The sequence below is a fragment of the Chironomus tepperi genome, unplaced genomic scaffold (assembly GCF_022539635.2).
Source record: "Chironomus tepperi strain 1889 unplaced genomic scaffold, CSIRO-AGI_Ctep_v1 contig_7, whole genome shotgun sequence".
NCBI lineage: Eukaryota > Metazoa > Arthropoda > Insecta > Diptera > Chironomidae > Chironomus > Chironomus tepperi.
This window is the reverse complement of record NW_027226129.1, coordinates 353181-369816: the sequence shown is the minus strand read 5'-3', so window position 1 is coordinate 369816 and position 16636 is coordinate 353181. Positions and strand designations below refer to the sequence as shown.

General features: G+C 30.7%; 1 long non-coding RNA gene across 1 annotated transcript; it reads right to left on the bottom strand.

The window, feature by feature from the left end:
- Positions 1–1586: 1586 nt before the first annotated feature.
- Positions 1587–2867, bottom strand: LOC139089260 (uncharacterized). The gene is made up of 2 exons (XR_011544286.1): positions 2564–2867; positions 1587–2249 (listed from the first exon to the last, which is right to left on the bottom strand). It is a non-coding gene; the product is annotated as an uncharacterized lncRNA (long non-coding RNA).
- Positions 2868–16636: the final 13769 nt, after the last annotated feature.

The following is a 16636-nucleotide window of genomic DNA, read 5'->3' as shown; positions in this document are numbered from 1 at the left end:
ACTTGATACTTTATACTGTCCATTACTATTTGTCACCGTCATACAATTGCCTAAATTTTGTGCTGTCGAATTAATCCACGCAAGACGTCCCGTCCAATGATATTTATATGTATTTGTGCCTGCTAATATTGTCCAATTTCCCGTAGCTTCCTTATTTCCATTAATCCAAATTGTCTTTGGACTGTCGGTGCCATAAACTTGTCCCGATGTCCTGAGTATGCTGTCCTGTACAGCAACATTAAAATTTGGCATTAAAATCATGTTGTTGGCTTCACAGATCTGCTTTGCTGTGTCCCAATTGACTGTTATGTCCACAAAACATGATGACTCAAAATAACGAAAATTTGTGTCAAAAATGTCAAAATATTGATGACAAAATGACAAATATGCATCGGGTGTGCCTGATAATGTCAATTTTATGACACAAATTAGAAAAATTATTAAAAATTTCATCGCCTTTTTGCAGCCTTTACTTCACGACATTTAAAGTAAGACTGGATGGAATTTTTACAATATTTTAATTTTAAAAGTCAGGCTTTTTGTGTGTCGGCGTCACGACGTCGAACTTACATTGTTAAATTGATATGACAGGAATGTTGGAATTTTTCGATAGGAATCGTGATGGACTTGCTGATCATTTGAGTCAGTTTTTTGGTTCGATTAATTTGGAAATAAATTTTAATTTTTATTAAGAATTTCGCAAGATTTTTGAGGTTATGTTTGTAGTCTGCAGTCCAGTGGTGGGCAATCTTTGATTTTTTTGGCACACTTTTGTGGAAGAAGTTAAAACCGCATACGACATGCGCCTACACTATTGTACCGTGACACACAGGTTTCCTACGACTGCTGTAATCAGAACCCTTCAGTGGGTGATAGGTGGGGTTAAACCTTCCTATTTTGAAAACGACCCTGTATTGACTATCCTAAAATCCATCTTCAATTCAACCTAGGGATTTGAAATCCTAGTTGTGATCCATGACCTCTGTTAAATGGAGTCTGAATCTTTTGTCAATCAGTTTCGGTCTGTTTCGGTCTGTTTTGGTCTATTTCCGTCTGTTTCGGTCTATTTCGGTCAATTTCGGTCTGTTTTCGTCTAATTCGGTCTATTTCGGTCTATTTCGGTCTATTTCGGTCTATTTCGGTCTGTTTCGGTCAGTTTCGGTCTGTTTCGGTCTGTTTTGGTCTATTTCGGTCTATTTCGGTCTATTTCGGTCTGTTTCGGTCTATTTCGGTCTATTTCGGTCTATTTCGGTCTGTTTCGGTCTGTTTCGGTCTATTTCGGTCTATTTCGGTCTGTTTCGGTCTGTTTCGGTCTAATTCGGTCAGTTTCGGTCTATTTCGGTCTGTTTCGGTCTATTTCGGTCTATTTCGGTCTATTTCGGTCTTTTTTGGTCTATTTCGGTCTTTTTCGGTCTATTTCGGTCTGTTTCGGTCTATTTCGGTCTGTTTCGGTCTATTTCGGTCTGTTTTGATCAATTTGAACCTGTTTTGACAATTCTTAAGTTTTGAGGTTAAGATACAATTTTCGAAATTGTGAGGTTATGTCAACATCTCTTCTGCAAATTCAAAAATTAATTCAAAATTCATTTCAAATTTTTAACCAAATTTTATTCTAAAAAATACCCAATAACAAGACTATCCTCATTCTAGAGTCAAATCACAAATTTGTACAATTAAGTCTGCCAAAAAAAATCACAAAATGTCAAATTTTAATTCCTTTAAAAATCATTTCACAAATGACGTTCCTTTGCCTCGCACTTAATTCCGACAATTTTACACTTTTCTTTAATTTTGTTGCCCGTGCATGATCAGCTATGATCCATTCATTATCTAAAATATTCACTGGTGTCCATCGGACAAAATAATGTAAATGACTGCTGTCGTAGTTCCGCCACGAATGCAAAATTAAGCCTTGAAATTGAATTGAATTTGGAAAATTTTGAATTTTTGGAATTATTTTGCCAAATTGAAGTCTTTTTGTGATTTCATAATTTGTGAGCAGTCGGCATGGAACTGATGGATTGTAACGACTTAGGGCTGATGTGACTGTCTCTAATGGATGAATTAAATTTTGAATTTTTAACGTTTTTTGGAGAATTTTTTCAATTTCGGTCAATTTTTCGTCATTTTCGATGATTTTTGCGATCCTTTGTGAGCCTCGGGAATGGTGTGAGGTTGGGGGCTGTTTTGGTGTGGTTTGGACGTATTTGATGGATGAGGTGGTGAATGAGCTTGGCTCTTTGAAGCCGCTGTTGATGAAAATAATGAGAATTGTAAGAATTTTTGAAGAATTTTGGTGAATTTTTGAGAAATTTTGGTGAATTTTGAGGAATTTTTGAGGATTTTTGGGGAATTTTTGAGGAATTTTGGGGAATTTTTGAGGAATTTTGAGGAATTTTTGAGAATTTTTGAGGAATTTTGAGGAATTTTGAGGAATTTTTGAGGAATTTTGAGGAATTTTGAGAATTTTTGAGGAATTTTGAGGAATTTTTGAGGAATTTTGAGGAATTTTTGAGGAATTTTGAGGAATTTTTGAACAATTTTGAGGAATTAACATTCTTACCTGTCAGCAGGACTCAATTCCCTCTCATCGTCGTCACTAATTTCAATAATTTCATCAATTTGATCAAAATAATTCACAATTTTGCACTTTTCAGTCGACAGTCTTCGTTTCTTGGCTGAATATTGTGAAATTTCGGAAGTTTTTCGCTTCATTTGCTTCTTTTTGATGATCATTTCGTCAATTTTGTTGATTATTTTGAATATTTGATCATAATTTGTTGATTTATTTGTGGAATTGTTGAAATTATTCATTTTTTGATCAATTTTTTGTGATTTTTAGTTGGAAATTGAACTCAAATTTGTTTTTTTTTTTTTAAACACTTTTTACATTATTAATGAAGTTTTAAAAGCTGCGCATTTGAACATGACTAAAATCAAGTTAAATCTAAATTTAAGAACATAAAACAATTTAATTTAATTAATAAAACCAAAAATTTAGTGAATTTGTTGATTTTGTTGAATTTTGATGAATTTTGCAATATTTTGTTGACTAATTTTTTGAATGTTTGAGTTTTTAACAATTTTTAACAATTTTTTTGATTAATTTACAATTTGCTCAATTTTGATTATTAATCTTGTAATTTAATTGATTTTTGTCATAACTACCTCAATATTGATGAATAAAATGCTAAATTCAGGCATATAACGTCAATATTAAACCATTCGAAGAATTATTTTAAAAAAATTTATAATTTATTATAATAAAATTAAAAAGGATTGTAAAGTTTTTTAATTATTTCTTTTTTCAAAAAAATTTTATTTTTCTAAATAATTTTTGAAAAATTTTAAACAATTTTTAAATTTTTTATAATATAATTTTAAACTTTATTAAAAACGTTATTGAAATTATTGAACTTTTATTACTATATAAATAAATATTAGTATTTTTATAGTAAAAATATTGAATTTTATTTAATTTTTTTTAAAAATTTATAGAAAAAAATAGTGAAATTTTGTAAATTTTTAAACGTTTTAAAGAAACATTGAAATTGTTTTGACAATATTAAAAGTTTTTTATATAAAAACTTGAAGAATTTTAATTAAAAATTAACAATCACTTTAAAGAATTAGAAGAGTTTTTAAAAGATATTGAATAAATTTGCTTTAAAACATTTAAATTAGATTTTTAATTCTTTAATTTAAAAATAACTATCTTTATTTTAAACTTTATTAAAAACTGCAAAACAATTGCAAAATCCTTTAAAATTTCACAATTTTAAAATAACTTTTTTTTTATTTATTTATTTTTATTTCAATTTCCCTCCAAAATTCTTTACGTTAATCGTCCAAATTCACAACATTAAAAATCTTCACAAATTATCCAACTAAATCCAATTCCAACACCAAAATCCAACTCTAATTTCCACTTTTCACATCATTTTCACAATTTCCATCCATTTCCACTTCAAAATCATCCCCAAAAAGTACAAAAAAATAAACAAAATAAAATGCTCAACTGTCAACAAGTTGAAACGTTACCTGCCCGACGTAGCACGTAAAGTCACATCCAAAAAACATTTGTACATCTCCGGATAGTCGACACTGTTGGGTACGCCACATCCAGTCGACACTCACCCACACATGCACACCAAATCCAAACAGTGTTAAAAAAAAAAAAAATTTTTTTTTTGTTCAACCGAGTCAGAAAAGAAAAAGTTTTCATTGAGAATCGAAGTTGGACAGGCAGTGAAAAAAAAAATAATAAAAATTTTTTAATTTTAAAAATTGCGGAAATTTGGCCGACTTTTGAGGAGCTTTAAAGTGTGATTAAAATTGACAATGAATCAAGTCGCGTTAATTGAGTGAAAGTTAAGACAAATTTTGACCAAAAATCGAAGAAATTTAAAAAATAAAAATTGAAATTTGAAAAATTTTCTCCCACAAATGTGAAAAAAAAAAATTTGAAAAAAAGTGAAAAAAAAATCAGCAAATTTTTGTGGAAATTTTTCAACGAGTTGGAAATGTGAAAAAAAGAAAAAAAAATTAAAAATTAAGAAAAAAAAAATCAAAATTTCGGTGAAGTGGAAAAAAAATGAAAATCAGCGGATTGTGAGAGAGAGGGAGAGAGTGAGAGAGAGAGAGTAAGAAAAAAAAAATGAAAAATCACAAAAAGAGAGCGGAAAAAAAAAGTTTTTCAGTCCAGAAATAAAATAAAAAAATTTTCAACTTTTTATTTAATTTTTGCAATATTAAAATTGAATTTTGTGATGAAAATTGAACATTGTTGTGGATTATTGATCAATAGTGAGGCTTAATGTCTGGAAATGTGAGTGAATTTGTGGATTTTTTTGTGGAAAATTGAGAATTTTTTGATTGTGAAAATTTTAGGGAGGAATTTTGTGAAAAAAATTTTCATTCAAGGACTGATTTTCTCCGGCATTATGTGCAGCACCGAGTTTTCATTTTCTAATTCAACTTCCTGGTCCAGTGCTTAGTCCAAATGATGCCAATAGTCAGTGAAATAATCAGAAAAAATTCAATTTAATTTAGAATGAATTATTGAATTTTTTCACGAAAAAAGTCAAATTAAATTGAAAAATTAAAGATTTTTACTAAGGGGTACCGATCTTCCATCCTCAAATACCTCGCAACCTTGGTTCACATTACTGTCAGTGCTCTTGCCAAGTATCACAACTGCTGAAAGCTCCATAAAATGTTCAATTTTTATTCCACATAAAAAAAGCGTGTAAAAACTTCAAAAAATTGATTATTTTGATCCAAAATGAGGAGCTTTGAGCCCCAAAAAGTGACAATTATCAAGTTATGATGTCAAATTTTAGTCAAGTGGCTTCACGATTAATTCATTATTGGAGTCCATTGGAGCACAACTCCGAGAATCCTATCAACTGTGTCTCAGAGTCACATAACTAAGGATCAGATACTTCAAATTGTACAAAACTTACTTAAAAGTCGTGAGAATTGTGAGAGTCTTTGTCATATTGGAGATACTCTATGTTTAAGACAGAATTGACAGCCCTTTTTTAAGATTCTGACTACAGTGGAATCCAATTCCGATCGAGTCCTCAACAGTGTAGTCCACATATCACTGTAGTCCGACTTCAGAGTCCATTTGTAGCTCTAATCCAGAAGTCTTGTCAATTCTTATTTGAAAGTGCGGTTTCTGATGAGATTTACTCACAAAAGTGTGACACAGAATTCCGGCTTATTGTCTAACCACTTGACCACAGAGGCCTCACTCTCGTACTGGTAGATAAGCCTTTATATCTCAGATTGCACTCTGATGAGACACCAATACAGCTGACTCGAATGATAATCATTGAAAGCTTACAATGTATCTCGTGAACAGCGATTCTAGACTAAATTCTATTTTCCACTAAGAGCTACATTCCAGCCTAGTGTCGGAGGATCATTTCTACTTATAACTACATACCTTCCGGATCATTAAACACGAAAGGCTCACGATGTGAAATTGTCCGAAAATTCAACCATAGGCTGAGTTCGACTTGACAGACTCACTAACCATATAGGCTGACTTGACTCTAGCCTGAGTTCGGATTTCATGGATTACCAAACCAGGCCAAAGAGACTCTGGCTTAAGACTAGAATCAATGAAATCAATCCAGAGTTGCAAAACAGGCACCTTCAACAGACAAAAAGCGTGCAAATTCTTGATAATTTACACGGTTTTTGCCTGTCACTGGTGCTTTTTTTGCAACTTTGAATCAATCCATTCTCAAACCAGAATCAAGTCAGTCTTTAAGCAAATTTCCCAACAATTCTACGCTATGTGCTTTGCAAAAATAAAATTCTCAACTTTACATATAGAATGTCCAAGGTCGACTCTTTCAATCAACGTCATTAAAATTAATTTATAAAAATTAGATTTAATGATGTTAATACAATCCAAAAGTATTACAAAAATTCATAGAAATACATGCAAATGTTTATAAAATGACTGAAATCTTGTGACATTCATTTCCGTAATCCAAAAAGTTTTGGATTTAATATTGAGTCAAATTCACTAAAGTCATATTCAGAAAAATTAAATCCACTAAAATTAGATCTACAAAAGTTAAATCCACTAAATTTGTATCCAATAAAGTTAAATCCAATAAAATAAAATCCACAAAAATCAAATCCACAAAATTCCAGACCTAAGCTTGACAATTGATCAAAAAATCTAGACTTGACCTACCCGAATGTCCCAAATTGGTCAATTGATCCAAAATCCGGTCCCAAGCCGACATGGCTCTGACTTGATGTTAAATTCAGTTTGAATCTTGAGCAATGATCGCAGTCGACTCTGATTTTGTATGAAAAAAGTCGACTGAAGTTGATTTGGTTTTATATAAAATTTGAGCAGAATTCGAGCTTTGATCCAGATTCTGACCGAATATAACAGCAAGTCAGTCAAGAGTCACACCAGCCTGATGTCAGATTAAGGATCAATTAACCGACTTTGTGCCATTCAGGCTGAATTTATTGAGTACAACAACTAGTTGATATTGACAACTTAATGTCCAGTTATGAGGACGACAACTGTCATCTGGCTACATACAGACATTAAATACATCCAATTCAGCTAGTTGTAGACTTAAAGCTTGTTATTCTTCAAATCAATAATCAATAAATAATTCAATTTTTATAGTTAAACTTGTGAGGTTCTAATAGGAATTGAGTCAGAATTAGACATAAAAAATGGAATAAAAAGTGTCAAAAAAAAGTGAAAAAAAGTGAAAAAAATTGTAAAAAAATTTAATTAATTTATCGAATTTATGCTATAAAATTAAGTCACAAATGCTGAACTAAAGCCACAAAAAGCAGCAACAACAACAACAAAAAAAGTTAAAAACGTAAAAGAATTTCTTCTGAGAGATCCAGGTGAGTCAACTTGTCTTCTTATTGTTCTTCCGCTAGTTCATATCCACATTTTTTTTTTATATATATACAAAGTATATCCAATGTACCTACATACATTGAAACACAAAAAAAAAACGAGAGAAAAAAATTACAACTTTGCACTTATTTAACAATTTTTTTTTTATATTTTACTTCTTCTGCTTCTTTACTTTTTGACGTGCTTGTGTTGAGGGAAAAAGTGTGAATTTTGGTGGGTCAGTATGGGTGGCTTTGGGATTTTTTGATGATTTTCTACTTGGGCTAGTTAATAATGAAGCTACAGACTCAGAGATTAGAGTTAAAAACTAATTGGAGTAGTGTCTAGTACTACAATTCCAATCTAGTACTTCAGCAAAATTTGAGTGAAATTTTGGTACTCAAACAAAGTTCAAGCACTTCATCAAAAATCTAGTACTTCATTTTAATTCTAGTACTACAGTAAAATTCTAGTACTTCATCAACAATTCTGGTCTTTTAGAAAAATTCTAGTACTCAAGTAGATTTCTGGTATACCAACAAAATTTAGTACTTCTGCAAAAAGTCTAGTGGTTCAGTAAAATTCTGGTACTTCAGTACAATTCTTCCACTTAAATACAATTCTAATACTACAGTTGAAGTTCTAGTACTTCAAAAAAATTCTAGCATTTCAGCAAAATATCAGTATTTCTGCAAAAAATTCCGAAAAATTCTAGTGCTTTAGCAAAATTTTAGTGCTTCAATATAATTCTAGTACTTTAGTGAAATTCTAGTATATCAGAATAATTCTGGTATTAATCAAAATTCTAATACTTCAGTAAAATTCTAGTACTTTAATCAAATTCTAGTACTTTAGTAAAATTCTAGTACTTCATTAGAATTTTAGTACTGATTCAAAATTCTAGTACTACAAAAAATTCTAGCACTTCATTGAAATCTTGCACTTCAGTCGAATTCTAGTACTAAGTAAAATTCTAGTACTACAGCATAATTCGATTACTACCACAAAATTCTAGTACTTTAGAAAAATTGAAGTACTTCAGCAAAATTCTAGTACTTCTACAAAATTCTAGTACTTCACCAAAATTCTAGTACTTAAGTAAAATTTTAGTACTTTAGTGAAATTCTTGTACTTCTCCATCTTCTTCGATTCCTCCAACTTTTCCTCATTTCCATCCAATCCTCCATTCCACACCCAAAAAATCCACCTCAAATGCGCCTCAACCTCATCCCATTCCTCAACCATACCTCTCATCTCTCTCACATCCCTTCTTCGTTATCATCAATTTCATTTTGCTGTCCATTTCGTCACTTCTTATTGCCGCTTACTTAACCATTACACTCGAGTGAGTAAGAGAGTCTTGGATGTACTGCAGAGAAAGAGTATAGAATTGAATCCCATAGACATGAACGAACAATGTGTCTAACGGTGAATGGACATACATGGTACACACCATTAATGTTTCTAGTATTCGACTTGCTGTTCACTTCTTGGATATACTTTTTTTTGAAAATATAAAGTAAAGAACTTTTTAATGATGATGATGCGGAGCAATTTAGATAATTGTTTTGAAGTTCTGACTTGAAAATTGCTCTGCGTGTTCTCATCGTGGTTTGTCTGTGCTGGGGTTTGATGATGATGAACTATGGAAAGTGTTAACTAGTCAAGCGAAACAATAAAAATGGGAAATTTGTGTGAGTAATTTAGAATAAAATTGTTGGATTTTTTGTGGGAATTGTGAAGGGGAATGGATGAACAGACACCAAACCCCATCAGGAACGTATCCAGACACCCAACCCTCCGGATACACCAGATACACCCTCTGGATTCAATCTTCGTGGAGTTTAAGAGTGAATCCAAAGGGTTGGGTGTCTGGATACGTTCCTGATGAGGTTGACCTTGTAATTCTTATTAATCCATTATTTCAAAATTTCAAATTTAACAATTTTGAAAAATTCAAATTTTAACGGTTTTGAAAAATTCAAATTTAACAATTTTGAAAAATTCAAATTTTAACGGTTTTTTTAATTCAAATTTTAACTGTTTTTCAAAATTAAAATTTTTTTCTCCTTTTTATTAAAAAATTATTCAAATTTAATGAATTTTAGCTAATTTAATTTAATTTTTTTTACAACTTCCTGAAAAAAATTAAAAATTTCATTGAAAAACGAATAAAAAAATATCGAATAAAAAGCAGCAATTTTGAATATTTCAATGAACATTAATGAACATGCTCAGTTTTGCAAATTCCAACATGCTTTTTTGAATCAATGAATAAGATAAAAATCGAGCATTTTGAGCTTTATTCTCTGTGGATTGTAACTGAATATAAAAAAGTAATTTTTCAACTTGAATTTTCGTTTTTTATTTTCAAATTTGAAAAACTGTAAAAAAATTGAAAAAAAAAAGTTCTTAAAAATACACAATAAAATGCTTAATTGGAACTAATTTTTACAGTTTTTTAAAAAGAATATTTCAATTAAACAATGCAAAAAAAAGTAAAAAAAGTTCTGTTAAATCTGATTTGTTTGGGAGAAAAATAGCTTTTTTGATCTAAAGATTTGAATTAGATTATTGAGAATAATTCAGATTTATATTCAATTGTATTTGAAATTATTGGAAATTGGTAGAATTTAGAATTTTTTAAAAAAAAAACTGTTAAAAATTTAATTTTTTTTAATTTTTAAAAATTTAAATATATTTTAAATCAATTAAAAAAATTTTAAAAAATTTTAAAAAATTTAAAAAATTTTAAAAAATTTAAAAAAATTTGAAAATTTTAAAAATTTTTAAAAAATTTAAAAAATTTTAAAAAAATTTAAAAAATTTGAATTTTAAAAAACCGTCAAAAATTCAAATTTTCAAACATTTCATAAAATTGCTTAAAATATAAAAAATTCAAATGAAATACAAAAATCCGTTAGAAGTTCAATTTTTCAAAATTTCAAACATTTAAAATTCATTAAAAATTCAAATTTCTCAAAATGAAAAAAAAAATTTAAAATTCGACTATAATTTAAAATCCAAAAAACCCGTAATTTTTTAAAATTCAAAAAATTGCCAAAATCTCATTTTTTCCAAAATCATCACAAAATTCTTCACATTACTTCCTGCCAAATCTGCCAAAAATATCCAAAAACAATCACATCCATTCATATCCACAAGATGTTCTCAATTAATTCCCAATCAATTACTGCTTTTAACATTTTTAATTCTCCAATATTCATTTTGAAATTTCAATTAAAAAAAATCATTTGAATCATGATTAAAATTGAACATAAAACTTGATACCGTAGGTGAATTTTCTATAGCAACACAGGAACAGTCGGCTTTATCCCACATGACGTATGATATTTTTGTATTAAATTTATTGGCACATTGATCTGGATATTTTCTTAAGGAAACAGACACAATGTTGACATGGAGAGTTAGGCATGTGTGGGTGGATGTTCAATTTAATGAATGGAAATTCCTTGCAATAAAATATTGAAATGAACAATTTTTTGAGATATTTATAGAAAATTGGAATTAGATTGCACTTTAGGGCATTCCAGGAATCATCCAGGGTTATGGATAAGTCATGGCTGAGGATAGGTCATGCCTAAGCATATAAAAAAGCTTAGACCATGACTAGCCATAGGCCATTGCTAGGTATACGCCTTGGGTAGTCATAGGTAATGATTGATCACATTCTACAGCTTAGTATAGTCAATAACCAGTTTGAAGCAATATAAAGGCTCATTTATTTATTTAGTTCCTTGACTGGAACGTCCATAGATCCATTGTCATTCAGAGAAAACGTCTAAAGCTGGAATCTTCCTTCGAGACCTTTGTGTATGCTGAGAGCTTTCCAGTTTCAGGCGGCATCTGAGGGAGTCCATGAGTCACAATTGATCTGTATGGTACTAAATACACCTTGACATCATCCCCAGACGCACAGATTCAATCCAAAAAAATGAAAGTTGAGATTTTAGAAAATTTCAAGGCAATTTAAGGCACATAAAATGATGATAATGATGGCAATAAAAGTACACAAAATAATAATGAGCAGCATGCATCCAACGAAAGCATGTGATTCCATCTATTATTATGCTGCTTATACAATGATGAATGCCATGTGAATGATTCTGTAAGATCTGTTGCTGATGCTTATGATTAATGAGGCTGAATTTTTTTTTTTGCTAATTTTTAATGAGTTTTTTTGAGGTCGTCGAACTGTATTCAGCCTTAATTCTACCTCATAAAATGTCTCAGTCCTCCCCAAAAGTTTCATCCCATATCATAATCCATGAATATTCATTGACCAGCATAACCAGCACACAGACATATGCTCATGATATTGCCATATTCAGTGACTATCAAAAGCATTTTCATTTATAGAATTAAACCAAAATTGGCATAAATAATGCGGTAGAACTGATAATTGGCCTAATTTGGTCTTTAACATGTGAGATTCCCGGGCGACACATGTGATGCTGTGACTGAGACACATGCAACGTTAATCGATACATGGTCAAGTGTAGCTTATATGTTGCAGTGATGTTGCGTCAACGTTGCAGCGACGTTGCAATTACTTTACAGCGATTCTGCAGAGATATTGATGTAGCGTCTCTGTGACATAGCAGTAATGTGATAGTGACGTTGCTGTGACACTTGAACGATATGTGGTCAATTTGAGCATTTTGGTCATTTCTGGCACTTAATTACTTCTAACCGACATTCTTATTATTGTAGATCCTCAATACTATCGCTTGATTATGTGTTGCTCGGGTGATATAAGTCGAAATGCTAATTTTATCTGATGCGATAATTTTTTTTATGTGATTATTATTAATGCGGAATCGAATTTAATAGGATTATTATTATTGTGTGTATTTCTGTAAATTCAACAGTCTTCCATCAATATTGACTTGTTTTCATGGTAGACACAACCATAACTAAATATGAGCGAATTCACCGGAGAGAGTAGTCAATGTAAGTTTAATTTGGTCAATTAGAGCCCAAAATGGGTAATTAAAGTTGAATAAAGTCCCGTAGTCTTTAATCAAGTACACTAGAGTCAAGTCAAATCAAATAGAGTCTAATCAAGTCAACTAGAGCTTAGTCAAGTCAAGTACATGCCAATCCAGACAACTTGCGTTAAATCAAAGCAAATAAAGTTCAGTTAAGTTAAGTAGAATCAAATAAAGTCTAATGGACTCGAATCAAGTCAAGTAGCGTCAAACCTAGCCAACTAGAATTCAATCAAGCCAAGTAGAGCATAACCTAGTCAAGTATAGTCCAATTCTAGTAAAGTTGAGTCCAATCTAATCAAGTAGAGCTTAACCATGTCAACTAGAGTCCAGTCAAGTCCACTTGAACTCAACCAAGTCAAGTAGAATTCAATCAAGTCAACTTGAGACTAATCAAGTCAAGTAGAGTCCAACTAACTCAAACAAAATCCAAAAAAGTCAAAAATCTTCCAATTTTCTCAATTTTCATCACAATTTCACCACAAATCCCAATTCATATCCCCCAACAACCCCACAACTAACCAAATTTTATTGAATCTTCAACACCTAGTGACTGACTCGTAACTACAAAATAAATTAAATAATTTTATTTTTCACTTCATTGCATTTAACAAAACAAAACAACAAAAATCTGTCGATAAAATTATTATATTTATTGTGTCAGTCGTTTTGGATAATCAGATCGATAAGTTTATGAATTTTCATTGTTTTTTGTTGTTGTTGTAGCTGCTTATGTCTGTTATGTATTTTATCTCAGTCGGATTCATTACAATGACTTTTTAAAATAATGTAAAATGTTTGGCAATTTTTGTAAAGTAATCCGATGAATGGTTTGAGGTAGTTTGAGGTGTTTAGCGGTTTAGGTTGGGTTTGATTTTGGGGAAATTTAGGCTGATTTGGATTTTACTTGACTATTTCGGACTCCACTTGACTAGATTAGTCTTAAGTTGACTAGATTAGTATCTACTTGACTTTAATTGACAAAATATGATTCCACTTGACTAGATTGAACCTTATTTGACTATATTGAGCTCTACTTGACTTGACTGGCTTCTACTCAACTTGATAATTTTCTGCTAGACTTGATTATACTCTAATTCACTTGATTTGAATCTTCTTGACTTGGTTTGACTTTACTTAATTATAACTGACTCTTGTTGACTAGACTGGACTGCATTTGAGTATATTAGAATATACTTGACTAGATTGTACTCAAGTTGACTTGATTGAATTCTACTTGACTTGATTACACTCTATTTGTCTACATTGTAAGCTACATGACTTGATTAGGCTTTAATTTGCTACATTTTAGTTTAATTGATTATATTGGACTCTACTTGACTCAATAAGGTTCGAATTGACTAAATTGAACTCAAGTTGACTATATTGCACCCCATATCATACCCCTTTACCAATTTCAAACCCAATTCCCCAAACTTAAATCCTCAAAACTAAACAATAATCATCTAAACATCCACAAATGTTCAAAAACTATTAAGAAATCCACCGGCTAGACATGCCCATAAAACCCAAAAAAAATGCCAAATCCAGCAACTATCCATCAATAACTCATCAACGTCATCAACTGTTCACGACTCAATATCTCAATTGCAATCAGCCATAAAGTCTACTCTTGGGCATCTTGGGCTTCTGAGAGCTCTTAAGAAGTTCTGATGACACTCGAAATATTGGACATGATTCCAAATTCTTATCTAGTTCCATAAAAAGCAGTTCCTCAATTTTTTTTTTTTGCATTTCAGGCACAGATAGAAAAAAAAAATATTCAATTCTGTGACCTCAGCCGTATAATTATCATGGTGCATGGTATAATCTATGCATGTATTAGTGTCAAATTATGTCAATGTATGTGTGTCGACACACAAATACAGACATAAAATCTATAATTTTTTCTGCAATAAGGAAAGCCTTTGTTGATGTGCGCAAAAGCAACATTTTTTGTTGTTGTTGTTGTTGCTGTATTTTGGATGTAATTGTGTTATGTGACCATTGTTGTATGTCTTTTTTTTATTTCTATTATGAGACACAATCCAGTCTCTCTGGTGTGTGCTGTAATGTTTTTTTTACTTCTTTCTTCCTCTTCTAGTTAAAATTTATCGCTTATTATTTTTTTTTTCTGTGTCTTTTTTTTTATTTTAATGAATTTGCCACTTTTTTTTCACTTGAATTGAGTTGGATTTTTGTGGAGAGAAGGGGAGGGGATGGATATGTTGTTGGGATTTTTGTGAGAGATTGGATTGAGTTTTGAGGTGGATTTGTGGGAGTTTTGGTGAAATTTTGGATTGATTTAATCTAAATTTGGACTAGATTTACCAAATATTGCACTAGATTGTATTGAAATTGAACCAAATTCAATTAGATTGTGTCTAAAATTGGACTAGATTGATCTGAAGTTGCAATAGATTGAACTAAATTTGACTAGATTTGACCTGAGATTGGACTAAATTGTACCCAAAATTGGACAAGACTTCATTGAAATTAGACTAAATTCAATCTGAAATTGAACTAAATTTTAAATGAAATTGGACTAGATTTGTCCTAAATTTGGACTATATTAGTCTAATTTTGTACTAGTTTGTATTAAATGGGACCAGATTGTCACAAAATTGAACTAAATTTTAACTTTAATTTAACTAGATTAAACCGAAAATTGGGTTAAATTGACCTAAAGTTGGACTGGATTGCACTCAAAATGAACTATAATTAACCTTTAATTGGACTTGATTATCCAGAAATCTGACTAGAATCAACTTGAAAATGAACTAGATTCTACTTAATTTTATTGGAATTGCAGTTGATTTTACTTGAACTTGTACTAGATTGTACCCAAAATTATACTAAAATCAGACTAAATTGTGATGAACTGGACTAGATTTTACTATAAATTGAAATAGATTTTACTGAAATGTAGACTAGATTGCAATAAAAATGACATAAATTACATCCGAAATTAGACTAGATTGAATCTGAAGTTGCATCAAATTGAACTGTATTGTATCTAAAAGTGGACTAGGCTGCACTGAAGTTGGACTAGATTTTGTTGAAAATAGATTTGATTTTATTTAAAATTGTACTAGATTGTACTCAGAATGAACTAGATTTAATCTTGAATTGGATTAGTTAGTACTAAAAATGGACTAAATTGGGACTTGATTGAGCTAAATTTGGACTGGATTGTATCTTAAAACAGATATGATTTGACCTGGGATTCGACTTGACCAGACCTAAAATTGAACTAAATTGGCATAAATTAGACTAGATTTTATTAAAGTTCAACTAGATTGTACTAAAATTTGACTAAATTGTCCTGGAAGTGCACTAGATTTATCTTAAAATTGGGCTGAATTTCAATTCGATTGCCCTTGAAGTTGGATTAGATTGTACTCAAATTGGGCAGGATTTTACCTCAAATTTGACTGAATTTGGATTAGATTGTCATTAGTTGGACTAGATTTTTAATGAAATTGATATAAATTGTACCAAAGATTAGACTAGATTGTACTCAAAATGGAGTAGATTTTACAAAAAGTTGGACTTGATTGGACTAGATTGACATAAAATGGACTAGATTGTGTCAAAAAAACGTACTAGATTATATTAAAATCTGGCTTAATCATCTAAAAAGTCTCAAAAATCTCAAAAGCTAAAAATAATCCAAATTAAGCTCAAAATTCTCCAAACTCGACGGATTTTCCCACCAATTGTCAACATAAAACGCCCTAAAAAATCCAAATTCCCCAAAAACAAACCAACTCAGCTCATCAATAATCAAAATATTCCACCAAAAAGTCTCCAAATTCCCCACTCAAAGTCACAATTTCCCATCAAATTCAATTTTCATATTCAAGAATGTCCACTAAATAATTCATCAAAAAAATCTGCCAATTTAGTTGTTTAATCTCAATATTCATTTCTAATTTGTTAAATTCCATTTCAATTTCCATTCGATTTGCATTTTCGACAGCCAAGGCAGCAACAACAACAACAAATAATCTGTAAAGGTTTCCCACAAATGTGTTCGTGTGACGTAATCAGAAAATTTATCTGTATATCAAATTTTACACAAATACAGTCACACATCCACCAACACATACAAACCTTACTTCTGTTGCAGGTGAATACAGAGACATAAATGGCAAAAAAACTGCTGGTTATGTCTTTTTTTTGTGTATTTTTGTTGCTCTAATGAGCCAGCAGGTGAACTTTG